We start from the raw sequence: 13,182 nt of genomic DNA, 5'->3' as shown, positions 1-13,182 counted from the left end.
GTGCTTATTAGGCAGCAACAAATTCCTTCCTCTCATTAGAGACAAGTTCATCTGCTGCAGCGTCATTTTCTGGAATCTGGCTTTGAGCTCTAAGGTTATTTTCATAATGGAAGAAAAACATCTCAACGACCTGAAGCAATAGACTTCTAAGCTGCTTTCCATGGCCCCACCAGCCAATGGTACAATAACAAGAAGCAACTCGTTCAGTGACGTTGCAACATGACGACCTTTCTTGTGGTGCATCAAGAGGTCAGTTACAGGGTGTGTGTATAGGGAAAGTACATGGATAAGAGGAAAAGAAACCATCACGCTTATTGACTACCAGGCTAGACAGTGATATTGATACAAAACAGTGTATTCCCTAATGTTGGGAGAAAAGAAAACAGCTCTCACAGTCCTTTCCCCTTTGATACATTTGTATTGGACTTTGGTGGGAAGTGAGGAACTGAGATGCTGTCCCATAGCATCACAGCACTGCCACTGGGAGCTATTCAATCTGTATGAGACCATGCCAGGAATGGAACCAGTTCAAATCCCAGGGAGAGACTTGGCTTCTGAGTGGAGCTGAGTCAGACGAGACACGATAAAGGTATACAAAATGCTGAATGATGGGGAGAAGGTACAACCGGGCATTCCAGTCACTCGCTCTCATAATACAAAACAAGGGGACTCAACTCTAAAAGCAAAAGTTTACAACTGACTTAAGGAAACAGTCTTTTATCCAACACCCAGTTATACTGTGCAATTCAATTCTTGGGCTCAGTGATCCCTTTCCTCTCTGAGAAGGATTAGATGTAGATATGAATAATATCCAGAGTTACAGGAGTGAGGATAAAACTGATTTAGGGATATTAACCCTTAGCTTTCAGGACGTAAACCAACCACTAACTCAGTCGATTTAGGCAGGACCTTCTGCCATTTGCACTTTATTGCATAATCATCCATTATGAAGGTTTTACACCAGCTAAAGCTCAGTAGCTCAGTAGCACTCACAGTTGTATGCACATTATGCTTCCCCCGTGGACTGGAGGGGGGAGACAAAAGGAGTATTTTGCTCTGGGCCACTCATTTGAGAGGGCTCCCAACCTGAGTGGCATTGGACTTTGCAATTAGGGTCTTAAAAAAGCCACTCAGGTTTGACCCAGTGGCCCCTTGATGGAGGGGTTGCCGGGCCAAACTGAGTCATACTGTGACCTCTGTAGTGAGAATGGTTCAGCTGCGCGTACCATGTGAAAAAATTTCAGGGGGTCCCCCTGCTACTCACCGCTGCTGGCCACAGGGCATCAGTCTAGATGGACCATTGGTCTGATGTGTTAAGGCAATTCCTGTGTGTCTATGAAATTTTGGCCTCCAACTCTTGGGTCCTATTGAAGTCAAGAGGGAAAATGTTGGAATCTCAAACTTACCATTTTCAACTCCCCTTTGACTGAGTGTCTTGAATGAAAAATTGCCAGACAGGGCTGCATTAAGTGCCTTCAAACAAACAAACAAACAAACAAACAAACAAACAAACAAACAAACAAACAGGAGTACTTTAATTTTAAACTATGGTGAAAACATTGTAGTTGATGTGACACCCAGAATGACAACATTGCCTTTTAAATGTGACCGGGACAGCAACTGCATCAGTCCAGCCACAGAGACTTGTTCCCCAGGTTGCTAAACAATACAAAGGGTCTGGCATGGAAGAATCGAGCTACAGAAACATATGTGTGACTGCACATGACTTTGGGTAGGAGGGATGCTCTGCTGTAGAGTGGAATGACAGAGTCCTAGATTGCTGTGAAAAATGATAATGAGTATGATGCTTGGGTCCTATTTCTCCGTTCCTTAGGGAGCTTTGGGGCACAATCTGCTCACCAGCTGGGACGGGGAAGAAAAGCCCCCCTCCTATGGAACATGATAGCATGACTGGGTACATTATGGTTTCACACCACTCTTTAAAGTATCCATTATTTTCTGTTGTAAAAGATGGTCTTCAGATCCGGGTCCGGATTAGATTTAGGATGGGATTTGGGCTCAATACCACATCAAAGCTTAGGTTCTGATTTATACTACGCAATTCCAAACTCTTACAAGCTCTTCTGAGAATCCAGCCTGAAATGGTGGCAATCTCTTGGGATCTGCTGTTTTTGTGAGCTAGAAACCAGACCCCTTTTCAATTTGGCGTCAACAGATCTGGTTGACCTTGCTCCCCACCCTGAAAGATTGCAGGAGTTCTGGGATATAAGCTTCCACTTTAGGTCTATTTCTGCTATTCTATTCAGGACACCTTTTTTCCCTTAAAGTCAAATCCTTGCAATTAGAACAAGGTCAGCCTTCATCCTAATAGAAACAAGTGAGCCAGAGGGGCAGGGAACTAAAGTTCACTCTATTGACTCTCTGGAAGGAATGTCTGGAGAATGCTGATAGACATCACTCCTCTATGGGAAAGAGGAAGTCATGTTCTTTACTACAGCTTGTGTGGCTAGTTGGGAGTGGAACAGAAGGTTAAAAACGCAGAGACACTGAAGTTAGTTGGCTATACAAGTTAGACAAGTAGCCACTTGTACAGTTTGTTTGCTTTTGAAAAAGATACAAGGTGTACCCATAACTGAGCACTGCTTAAGCACAAACGAAGAATACAGATAGGCCACCTTTTCACCTTTGGTTGGCCTTAGGAGTAACTGGTTTAATACATTTTGCTGTGGGATTTAGTGGACTGAGTATAGGATTGGGACTCAGGAATTCCTTTGTTCTAATCTAGGGGTGGGCAAACTATGGCCCATGGGCCACATCCGGCCCACCAGCCAATTTAATCTGGCCCTCGAGTTCCTGCTGCAGAATCGGGTTTGGGGCTTGCCCCGCTCCCGCACTCTAGCCGGGGAGCGGGGTCAGCGGCTGCTCCGCACGGCTCCCAGAAGCAGCAGCATGTCCCTCTTCCAGCTCCTACGTTTAGGAGCAGCCAGGGGGTTCCGCACGCTACCTCCACCCCAAGCGCCGACCCTGCAGCTTCCATTGGCCAGGAACTGCAGCCAATGGGCACTGCAGGGGCAGCGCCTGCAGATGGGGCAGCATGGAGAGCTGCAAGGCCATGCCTCTGTGTAACACCCGGAAGGGGGACATGCTGCTGCTTCCGGGAACTGCTGGAGGTAAACGCCGCCCAAAGCCTGCACCCCTGAGACCCTCCTGTGCCCCAAACCCCTGCCCCAGCCCTGATCCCCCTCCTGCCCTCTGAACCCCTCAATCCCAGCCCAGAGCACACTCCTGCACCCTGAACTCCTCATTTCTGGCCCCCACCCCAGAGCCTGCACCCCCAGCCAGATCCCTCACCCACCCTCATGTCCCAACCCCCCTGTCCCAGCCTTGATCCTCCTCCTGCCCTCCGAACCCCTCGGTCCCAGCCTGGAGCACCCTCCTACATCCCAAATCCCTCAACCCCAGAGCCTGCACCTCCAGCCAGAGCCCTCACCCACACCCCCTGCACTCCAACCCCCTGCCTTAGTCCGGAGCCCCTTCCTGCACCCTGAACTCCTCAATTTCTGACCCCACCCCAGAGCCCACACCCCCAGCCAGAGCCTTCATCCCCACCCCAATTTCGTGAGCATTCATGGCCTGCCATACCCATATTTCCATACCCAGATGTGGCCCTTGGGCCAAAAAGTTTGCCCACCCCTGTTCTAATCCCTACTCTACTTGCTATGTGTCCTTGAGTAAATCTGTTAAACAATTTTTTTCATATCTAGGAGCTTAACGCTAGGCACCTGAATAGTTGGCCTGATTTCCCACTGAAGTCAGTTTGGAATCTGTGTCGGGAGGGGAATGGAAGAGAAGGTACCAGATGTGAGACCAAGATCTGTTGATTCAAAGCCATAAGGAGTCTGTTTTCTAGTTTAGAGGCAAAATCTATGAAAATCTATCTAATCCATGAAAAATCAGATTATCCAGCTGCATCCCACCAGAGCACCCCTCCATTCATCCATGTATCTATTTATGTAGCTCATATACACCACCATGGTATCTGGTACTTCGTCCCGGTTTTCTTATTCCCGATTCAGTGTTGTTTTTACTGCAGCTTCGGGGTGAAGGCTGGTTTTTTACTAAGGTATTTTTCAGCACTTTAGGTTCAACTGAAATTCCCTTTAGTTACTCAGAGAGTCCTTTGAAGAGATTCGCAGAATTGTAGTATTTCTCTTTCTCTCCCATTTTAAAGACTTTTGTGCTGCTGTGTGGCCTATAATAGCTAGGATGACGGGGGAGGATTATCCTGTGAAGATAGTGATGAGTTGCCCCTTCAAAGAATGGTACTGCCAGCCTCCTACTTTGATCCTCACAGACAGTCAAAAATGTTTTTCGAAATAACTCTTTGTTAAAAAAATTAAGGAGTTCCAGAGAACCTCTACATCAGATGGCATAACTTACAGATGGTGTAATTCAATGACATGATAAAACACACCACTCTTCTTCTGTGGCAGTGCATAGGCCAGATTTTGCACTGAGTATAAAGTTAAAGGATCTGTTTCTCCTCTTACACTGATGCAAATTAGGAGTAACTCCACTGAAGCCAACAGAACTAAACTGGGGTAAAAATGGAGTAAGAAAGAGGAGGATCAAGCCCATAATAATTTTATTAACTTCAGGCGAGTTACTCCAGATTCCCAGCAGTGTAAATGAGAGAAGGACTTGACCCTATATTGTTTCCCACAAGGATCCTAGTGCTTCATTTTCCCTTCATGCATGAGTTGGAGCCCAAAATATACACTAATGGACAATATCAGGCAACCCCGTTATGTCCACATTAAGACATACGTACAACCACACCAGAAAGCACAGGCTGGTTAAAGACAAATCCATGTAAACAGAAAACACTCCAGAGGAAAAAAGCATACCACAGAAAATTGCAACTACATAAATTATTGTTTAAGGAGAGATTAGACAGAAATAGAAGAATTAGATTTGCTTTAGTAACCGAGAAAGATGCAGACAGCAATAGCACACAGTAGTGGAGTGTACAATACACTTGTATTGCATCTGCTGTCATCTTTCAGTCTGCTTCTCTTTTAACTGATGGCCTTCCAGTGCCATGCCCCATGGATCTCACAAATATATTGCACTTATCTGGAGTACACCCTACGTGATATCCCAATGGCTACATACTTGATAGGAGATAAAGGGATGAGAATGAGATTTTTCTTGTGTTGATATGGGCAAGTACTGGCGCGGCACATCTTACACTCAGCATTAGCTCTTACTGAGAAGTAATAAACATTAGTGGGGAAATTGTGATCATTGGCTGAACAGCAGAATGTTCAAGCTTCAGAACTCAGCTGTATTCAATGGCTGGATACAATACGAATGTCTAACAGAAGGGAAGAGAGGTTTCGAAGTGATTTGGTGCCCTCTAATGGTACGGATGATTTTAACCAAAGTGTTGTGATGAATATGCCTTAATGCAAATGTAGCCATTGTCTTTGCTAACTCCACAATGCCCATTGAAATAAACCTGTTTCAAACACTGGCATAGTTCCCTGACTTGATTAATAAGAACTCTGTCTAACTTTGTAACTTCTGTTTCACTTTACTATCCAGGCTTTGTTGGCTTTATTATCCCGGTTTTGTTCATGACGATGTGCCATGTGTGCGCTGCATAGACAGCACTGCTATCCTTCAGTTCTTCCATACCAGGAATAATGTCTGTCGAGCTGAATTGGATACTTCGTACTACATATTTAAAAGACTGCAGGTAAATCATGGACAAACAATGGTGGGCGAATCTGAGCATAAGCGCTCTGTCGTCAGAGGATGTTAGCAGCGTGCAGGGAGAGAACATCCGTTTCTGTGAAATTGTGTGTGGTCAATTACACCATTAATCAGATATTTCCTGAACACTCAGGTTTCACCAGAATATAGCAAGCCATTTTAGTTAGCTCCTGAGGCTAAATCTATGGGCCCGAGTGTTTGGTCTTAGGCAGCCATGTAAACTGGCTGCAGACTGGGCCACCCAACCCCGAGGAAAGGGGTATGGTTGAAAGGTCCCTGTTCCATGGGCAGTAGGCACACAAGGGTGTGGCAGCCATATATGCTTGGTTGGTTATAAACTCCACCTCTGGGGAAGGGGAGAGGGTAGGTGTTACTTGAAAGCATTAGGCATCTTCACCAGGGTGAATCAGCCCCACTCAGGGCCTTTCTAGGTGAATGAGGCTGCACTACCCACCTGGGCAGTGCAGCTCCCATGTGCGTCACACCAGTGACACTGCTAAAGGCAGCATCTGTCCCCTCCTAGCATGATCTAGAAAGTTCATTACTATGTCTATAAGTCTTGATCCAGGACTGGGACCCCTATGTGCTACAGTACTGCAATACAAACAATGGGTAAAACATTAACCGTGACCACTGCACTGAAACTCATGGATAACCAACCCCAAATATTAAATAATCAACTGCCACATGTGATCATTTAAGACAAATGTCTGAAACATCTCAAAATCAGTTCCCTGCTTTTCTGCTTTCAGTTGGTTTCTGTATCACAAAACCATCTCTATGTCTTTGCTTTCCCTGAAATGACCACAGGGTGGCGATGTATCACCATGAGTTAATGTTGAGGTCTGATTCTCAGCAGCTAAAATTTGGTTAAGGAAGCTGGTAATTTACAACACAGCACATTTATAGGGATGCATGTAGATGGAAACTTCTGAACCCATTTTACCTCACAATTTATACTCATTGCTTAACTGCACTGTTTACAAGACTGTGTGCCTTACCAGTCAAAGCCGCCGGAAGTTTCTCAGACTAGAGATGATAGAACAGGTGTTTTCTGCTCTACATCCAGATCCGGAAGCATTCTGAGATACGTAGAGATGATTGTTCTTAGTATGTCCACCTGATCCCTCTTCCAACTTTCATCCTGATTTTCATCATTCCTGGATATACCACCTGCCAGAATAGTACTCCTGAGAATTACAGAAGTACCCAGCAATGTGATTGCTTGTTCTTTCAAATCCCTTCTAAAACTATTTCTTCCAGCCATAATCCACCAAAGACAGATGAAAAAATAAATGTGCACTGCTTTGTTATTGTGCTTTCAGATTGTGCATTATATGGGTCTAATATATATTGTTATGTCTATATTGACTTCAGTAGGCATTGGATCAGACTCTGGAAAACTAAATTCAACAGACAATATATGATAAATAACTATAGTTATAGTTATAGTTACATATTGTCTGTTGAATTTAGTTTTCCAGAATCTGATCCAACGCCTACTGAAGTCAATATAGACATAACATATATATAATATATATACATATACACATGTATAATATACATACATAGAGAGAGGGTGAGAAAGAGAGAGAAATATTATAATTCTTATAAAAAGCAACAAAGAGTCCTGTGGCACCTTATAAACTAATAGACGTATTGGAGTATACGCTTTCGTGGGTGAATACCCACTTCGTCAGACGCACGTGGTGGAAATTTCCAGACGCAGGTATAAATATGCAGGCCAGAATCAGTCTGGAGATAACAAGGTCAGTTCAATCAGGGAGGATGAGGCCCTCTTCTAGCAGTTGAGGTGTAAAAAACCAAGGGAGGACAAACTGCTTTTGTAGTTGGCTAGTCATTCACAGTCTTTGTTTAACCCTAAACTGATGGTGTCAAATTTGCAAATGAACTGAAATTCAGCAGTTTCTCTTTGGAGTCTGGTCCTGAAGTTTTTTTTGCTGCAGGATGACTACCTTTACATGGTGCAAGCTCACACTGAACTTTGAAGATTGTGATGAATTCAAACAGTTTTTCTTTGCCTTGCCATGGACGTCTCTATTTATATGTTCCAGCAAGGACCTGAAGGAGGATTCGCAATGCCACTGAAAGAGAGCTCGTTTTGCAGCAGTTCTGGCCCGGCTAGAAGTAGGAACTACCAGTAATAGCAGGTTCCGGGGCGATTACTGGCCCAGCTTTTCATAAGTTCTGATAGTTCAGATAAGCACCTACATTTTAATAATATTTTGAGCTTCTCTCTGAAGATCTCATCGTGCTTTGCAAACACCAATCCATTTACACTCATAACACCCTTTTGGCATAAGCAAGTATCATCATCCCCATGTTACATGTTAGGAAATGGAGGCACAGAGAGGATAAGCAATTTACCAAGCAGTCTGTGGCAGAGAGTAGATCAAACTGCCTTCTTATATCTAAGCCTCAGGGCCTTCTTCATAGGTTCTGATTGATAATTTTCTTCCTTCAACCCTGGGGAGTCTTATCCACACTAAACCAAAACTTCAAACCTGTGAGGGTTTGCTCATCTCTTGGTTTAAGAGGAACCTGTGGTTTCTACTCAGCACATATAGTGATGACATTATTCTGAAGTTATCCTGTACTCACGGTATTACACTCCCAGCCCCTCTCTGGCCATAGTCTGTTTGTTACAACTTTATTGAAAAACTCAATATCAAGGTCTCTCTTCAAAGCTTGTAATATGCAGCCTAGTAAATAAGAGGAAGACTCATGATACTTTAACACCTCCCATCCAGAGACCTTAAAGCGCTTTAAAAATGGATTAACTATGCCCCAGGGATGTGGCAGCGCTTGCTACCTCCTTTCACATAGGGTATGACTAAATACCAGAGAAGTGAAGTGACCAGCCCCAGGCCCCCCTTTGTGACTGGCTGAGCCAGGTTCAGACTCCCACACTATTGCTCTAGGGACTAGGCAATACTCAGGGCAGATCTACATTACAGCCAGGATCGATGCTCTAAGATCAATCCATCGGCGGTCCATTTAGTGGGTCTAGTGAAGACCTGCCAAATCGACTACAGATCGCTCTCCAGTTGACCCCTGTACTTTACCCCCGATGAGAAGAGTAAGGTTAAGATTTTCTCCTGTCGACCCCCCGTGGTGTAGACCCTGTGGTAACTCGACCTAAGGTACGTTATTCACGTAGCTGGAGTTGCGCAGCATAGGTCGACTTACCGCGGTAGTGTAGACATAGTCTAAGTCTATCAGCCATGATGTCTGATAAATACAGGCTCAGGTGAAAGTTAATTGGAGCCTGATTCCAATACAGATGTCAGGGGCCCTACCATCACTCCTCCAACAGACTTCTCCTTTTCTCAGTCTGGCAACCTTGCCACTGATTGAGAAGTTCTTCCTCCTGTCACCAACAGGTGCCATGGCTTTCTAACCAGCCAGCAAGCCCATGTCACTCAGCTCCCTGTGGACAGACTATCCCCTGCTTGGCATTCTCCACAGGGACCATGGTTGACAGCTTAGAGGACTTCCACCTGCTGTTTCTCCCTTCCTCCCAGACATAAGTAGATGGGAGTGACTTTTTTCTCCTCCTCCAGCCCTTTCTTGGGTCCCAATTCAGCAGCAGATACCTGGCCAGCAGCAGTTACTTGTGGAACACACTGCTCCCTTCACTCTTCACTGGTGCTTTCATCAAGCTGGACCTGGATCCCACGGGCCCAGTGACTCACTATTAACCTGTAGCAGCACAGAGGGAGAAAAGGAGGGGGAATCAGAGGAATTCAGAGCTCTTTGATCCCAAACAAGCCAGTGACGATTCACTCAGGTCACCTGACCCTTTGTGCCTGAGGCAGCCCACCTGGGAAATGGAGTGAAAAGAACAATCTTGCCGCAGATCATATGCTACATCTGAGCTGAGCTGTGCTGGGTAAATGAGCTGCAATGACAAAACAGCAGACCTGAGCATAGATGCCCAATAAAGCATGGCTCAGCTGAGAGGTTCAGCCAAATAATTTCTCCTTTTAAAAAAAAGCGTGCTGAATGTTAAGCTTGGAACAAGCCTTTTGGGTGCTCCTCTGCATCACTGTGCAAGGGGGGGGGGTCTTTGCAGGAGCGCCACCAGCTTTTTTGCCGCCCTAGGCCGTGGAAGGTCCCACCCCTTAAATGCCGCCCCCGACAGACACTGCAGAAGGTCCTGCCCCCGAAATACCGTCGACGACTGGGGCAGCCGAAGATCCGGCCGCCGCGGTCACCGCCCCCCAAAAGTTAGTGCCCGAGGCGACCGCCTAGATCGCCTAATGGGTTGCGCCGGCCCTGGATCTTTGTCCCGCTCCAGTGACTGAATCTGCTAGCTGGGGGACACTGTCCTTTAGCTCAAGCAGTAGAGGCTCACAATTACTATGGAAGAAGTCTAGTGTTCAGTCCTGCAAACAGCCCAAAGAGGGTTGGTTATAACTGCAAAACAGTGTTAGTGCTTACCTTTTAAGTTACAGCTTCTGGGATGATTTCCAGAAAAACTGGGAGCTCAAGCTCCTGCTCCTGGGAGTATGGTAAGACTGGCCTTCAGGTTCAGGAAACACCCCTGTTGGAGAGCCTGGCTCCACACTGCTCACTTGCTCATTTTGGTCACTGGTGCCAAAGAAACATGCTCTGGGTGTCCAACACTGCATAGGCTGTCATTTCTAGACAGCTCTTGGCTTGGCCAGCTCGAGGATTGTTGTCTTAGGCATTGCAGAGAAGGGAGCGGGGAGAAGATTGGTGGAGTGGCCTGTCTGTGTCTTCAGTTTATGCAAATGAAAGGGGATGGCTACTTTGAGCATCTTGGCTTTGATAGACAGCCTACAGAAGGGGGCTATGGAGGCAAAGCTGAGAGCCAGGTTCTGTTCACAGGGGGCTTCTCATAGTGCTCTCTGTCTTGTGAAGGCCAAATTGTAGCAACCACCAGTTAGAGGACAATGCGCCAGAATGGTCTGTGACTGGCAGGGTAGGTGCTTTTTAAGGCTATGCTTTCAGGGATCATTTCTCTAGTTGGTGACTGGAGAAGGTGGTTGTAAAAGCCTGGCCTTGCTAACCACAATGAAGAACTGTAGTGTTTCTTTCTGAGCATGACAATGGTGGAGAGTGCTGTTCTGTAGCAGCTGCTTTCTGCTGTGGAAGAGTGTCTTATTCTTCCTGAGAGGAGTGGGGGAAGGAAACACAGTCTGAGTGGTTAGCTTTGAATTTGTTCTGTTGGGTGTGAAAAAAGCATGGGTGTGGTTGCTGGGAGCTGTGCTCCTTGTGGGTTTGGTGTACTGAGCCCTCAGCAGTAAAATGCTTCATCTGTTTTCAGTTGCCCTGTGACTGGGCTGTAATTTTCTGCAGGCTTTGAAGAAGGGCTTTCTTTGTATGAACTGTGTGTCTGTTACATCTTTGTTCCCAACCTATACAGTCAGCAGGTTTACTATAAAAAGATTCTTTCTTTTCATGCTTGTTCTGCTTCATTTTAACAGCTATTTCTGTTCCTCCACTAAGTTTGACCCCATGACACCTGTTGATTGTTCTGCACACTGGGATGAATGGATGATGCTTCTCTGCTATCACCACCAGAGCCACTGATGCTTGGGAAGATTTTGTATGTTCCCGCCTGACATTCTGGATATCAGGAGGACAGTGGCCAGTATTCCCACCATTCACACTCTGAGGAACCTAGAAAACATCACAACTCAAGGTTACACACTACCAAGTGACTTTCTTCCAGGTGAAAAGCAATTAGACATTTTGACTGGGTTTATCTAGACATGGGGTGGGGAACCCTTTTTCTATTAGGGGCCGGTGACCCACAGAAAAAATCAGTTGGGAGCCACACACAGCACCGCGGGGGCAAGGAGGAGAGGGGAGGCTCGGGGCTTCCCCTAGGCTCTGGAGGGGGGCCAGAAATGAGGCGTTCTGGGAGCGGGAAGGTGGCTCCAGGCTGGGGCAGGAGGTTGGGGTGTGGGAGGATCTGAGGGCCCCAGCTAGGGGTGTGGGCTGTGGGGTGGGGCTGGGGATGAGGGGTTTGTGATGCAGGAGAGGGCTCCGGTTAGTGCTTGCAACCCCTCCCAGCTTGATATCATCTGCAAATTTTATAAGCATACTCTTCACTCTACTATCCAAGTCATTTATGAAAATATTGACTAGTAACAGACCCACAACTAATCAATTGCAGGACCCCACTAGTTACATCACCAGAGTTTGACAGCGAACTATTGATAATAGTTAGAGGTGTGGGAGGGAGCTTCCTTGATCGCCCCTCCATCTAGGGGCCGCAGGGACATGCTGGTGAGCTGGTACTCACGGCTCCAGCCCCGCAGGGGCACAGGGGGACCAAGGCTCGGGGCTTTCAATCCGCGGTGCGGAGACTTGCTGCTGGCTGGACGAAATGAAGCAGCAGGCTGGATGCAGCCCAAAGACCGTAGGTTCCCCACCCCTGATCTAGACTCTGGTTTGGTTCAAAGGAAAGTCTATGGTTACATAGACTTGTTTTTCAGTCAAAGCTTCTGGAGTGGTTTCCAGAAAAATTGGGAGTTCCTGCTCCCTGGAGAACGGTGAGACTGGCCTTGAGGTTCAGGAAATGCTGCTCGTTGGAGAGCCTGGCTCCCCATTGCTGACTTCCTCTATTATGATCACTGGTGCCAAAGAAACATGACGTGGGTGTCCAAAACTGCATAGGCTGTCATTTCTAGAGAGCTCTTGGCTTGGCCAGCTCGAGGATTGTTGTCTTAGGCATTGCAGAGAAGGGAGCGGGGAGAAGATTGGTGGACTGGCCTGTCTGTGTCTTCAGTTTATGCAAATGAAAGGGGATGGCTACTTTGAGCATCTTTCCTTTGATAGGCAGCCTAGGGAAGGGGGCCATGGAGGGCAGAGTTGAGAGCCAGGTTCTGCTCACGTGGGGCTTCTCATAGTGCTCTCTGTCTTGTGAAGGCCAAATTGTAGCAACCACCAGTTAGAGGGCAATGCGCCAGAATGGTCTGTGACTGGCAGGGTGCACATTGGTTAAGGCTATGCTCTTAGGGATCATTTCTCTAGTTGGTGACTGGAGCAGGGTAGCTGTAAAAGCCTGGCCTTGCTAACCACAATGAGGAACTGTAGTGTTTCTTTCTAAGCATGATAACAGCAGAGAGTGCTGTTCTGTGGCAGCTGCTTTCTGCTGTGGAAGAGTGTCTTGTTCTTCCTGAGAAGAGCAGGGGAAAGAAACACAATCTGAGTGGTTAGCTTTGAGATTGTTTTGCTCAATGGGTGGGAAAGAGCTTGGGTGTGACTGTAATGAACTGTGCTGCTTGTTGATTTGGTGGGCTGAGCCCCCAGCAGTGAGGTGCTCTGTCTGCTCTCAGGTGCTGTGGGACTGGGCTGTATTTTCCTGCAGGCCTTAGAGAAGAGCTTTTTTCCCATAGGTACTGTGTCTCTTTTATGTCTTTGTGCCCATCCTCTGCAGTCAGCAGG

At 46.6% G+C, this 13,182-nt stretch overlaps 2 non-coding genes across 2 annotated transcripts; both read left to right on the top strand.

The window, feature by feature from the left end:
- The first annotated feature begins 10,721 nt into the window (after positions 1 to 10,721).
- Positions 10,722 to 10,934, top strand: LOC112059121 (small nucleolar RNA U3). Its single transcript, XR_002888347.1, has one exon. It is a non-coding gene; the product is annotated as a small nucleolar RNA U3 (small nucleolar RNA).
- A 1,803-nt stretch (positions 10,935 to 12,737) lies between these two features.
- On the top strand, positions 12,738 to 12,951 carry LOC112059119 (small nucleolar RNA U3). The gene has a single exon (XR_002888345.2). It is a non-coding gene; the product is annotated as a small nucleolar RNA U3 (small nucleolar RNA).
- Positions 12,952 to 13,182: the final 231 nt, after the last annotated feature.

The sequence above is a fragment of the Chrysemys picta genome, chromosome 2, assembly GCF_011386835.1.
Source record: "Chrysemys picta bellii isolate R12L10 chromosome 2, ASM1138683v2, whole genome shotgun sequence".
In the NCBI taxonomy this organism is placed as follows: domain Eukaryota; kingdom Metazoa; phylum Chordata; order Testudines; family Emydidae; genus Chrysemys; species Chrysemys picta.
The sequence above is the reverse complement of the archived record's forward strand: the minus strand, read 5'-3'. Positions and strand labels throughout refer to the sequence as shown.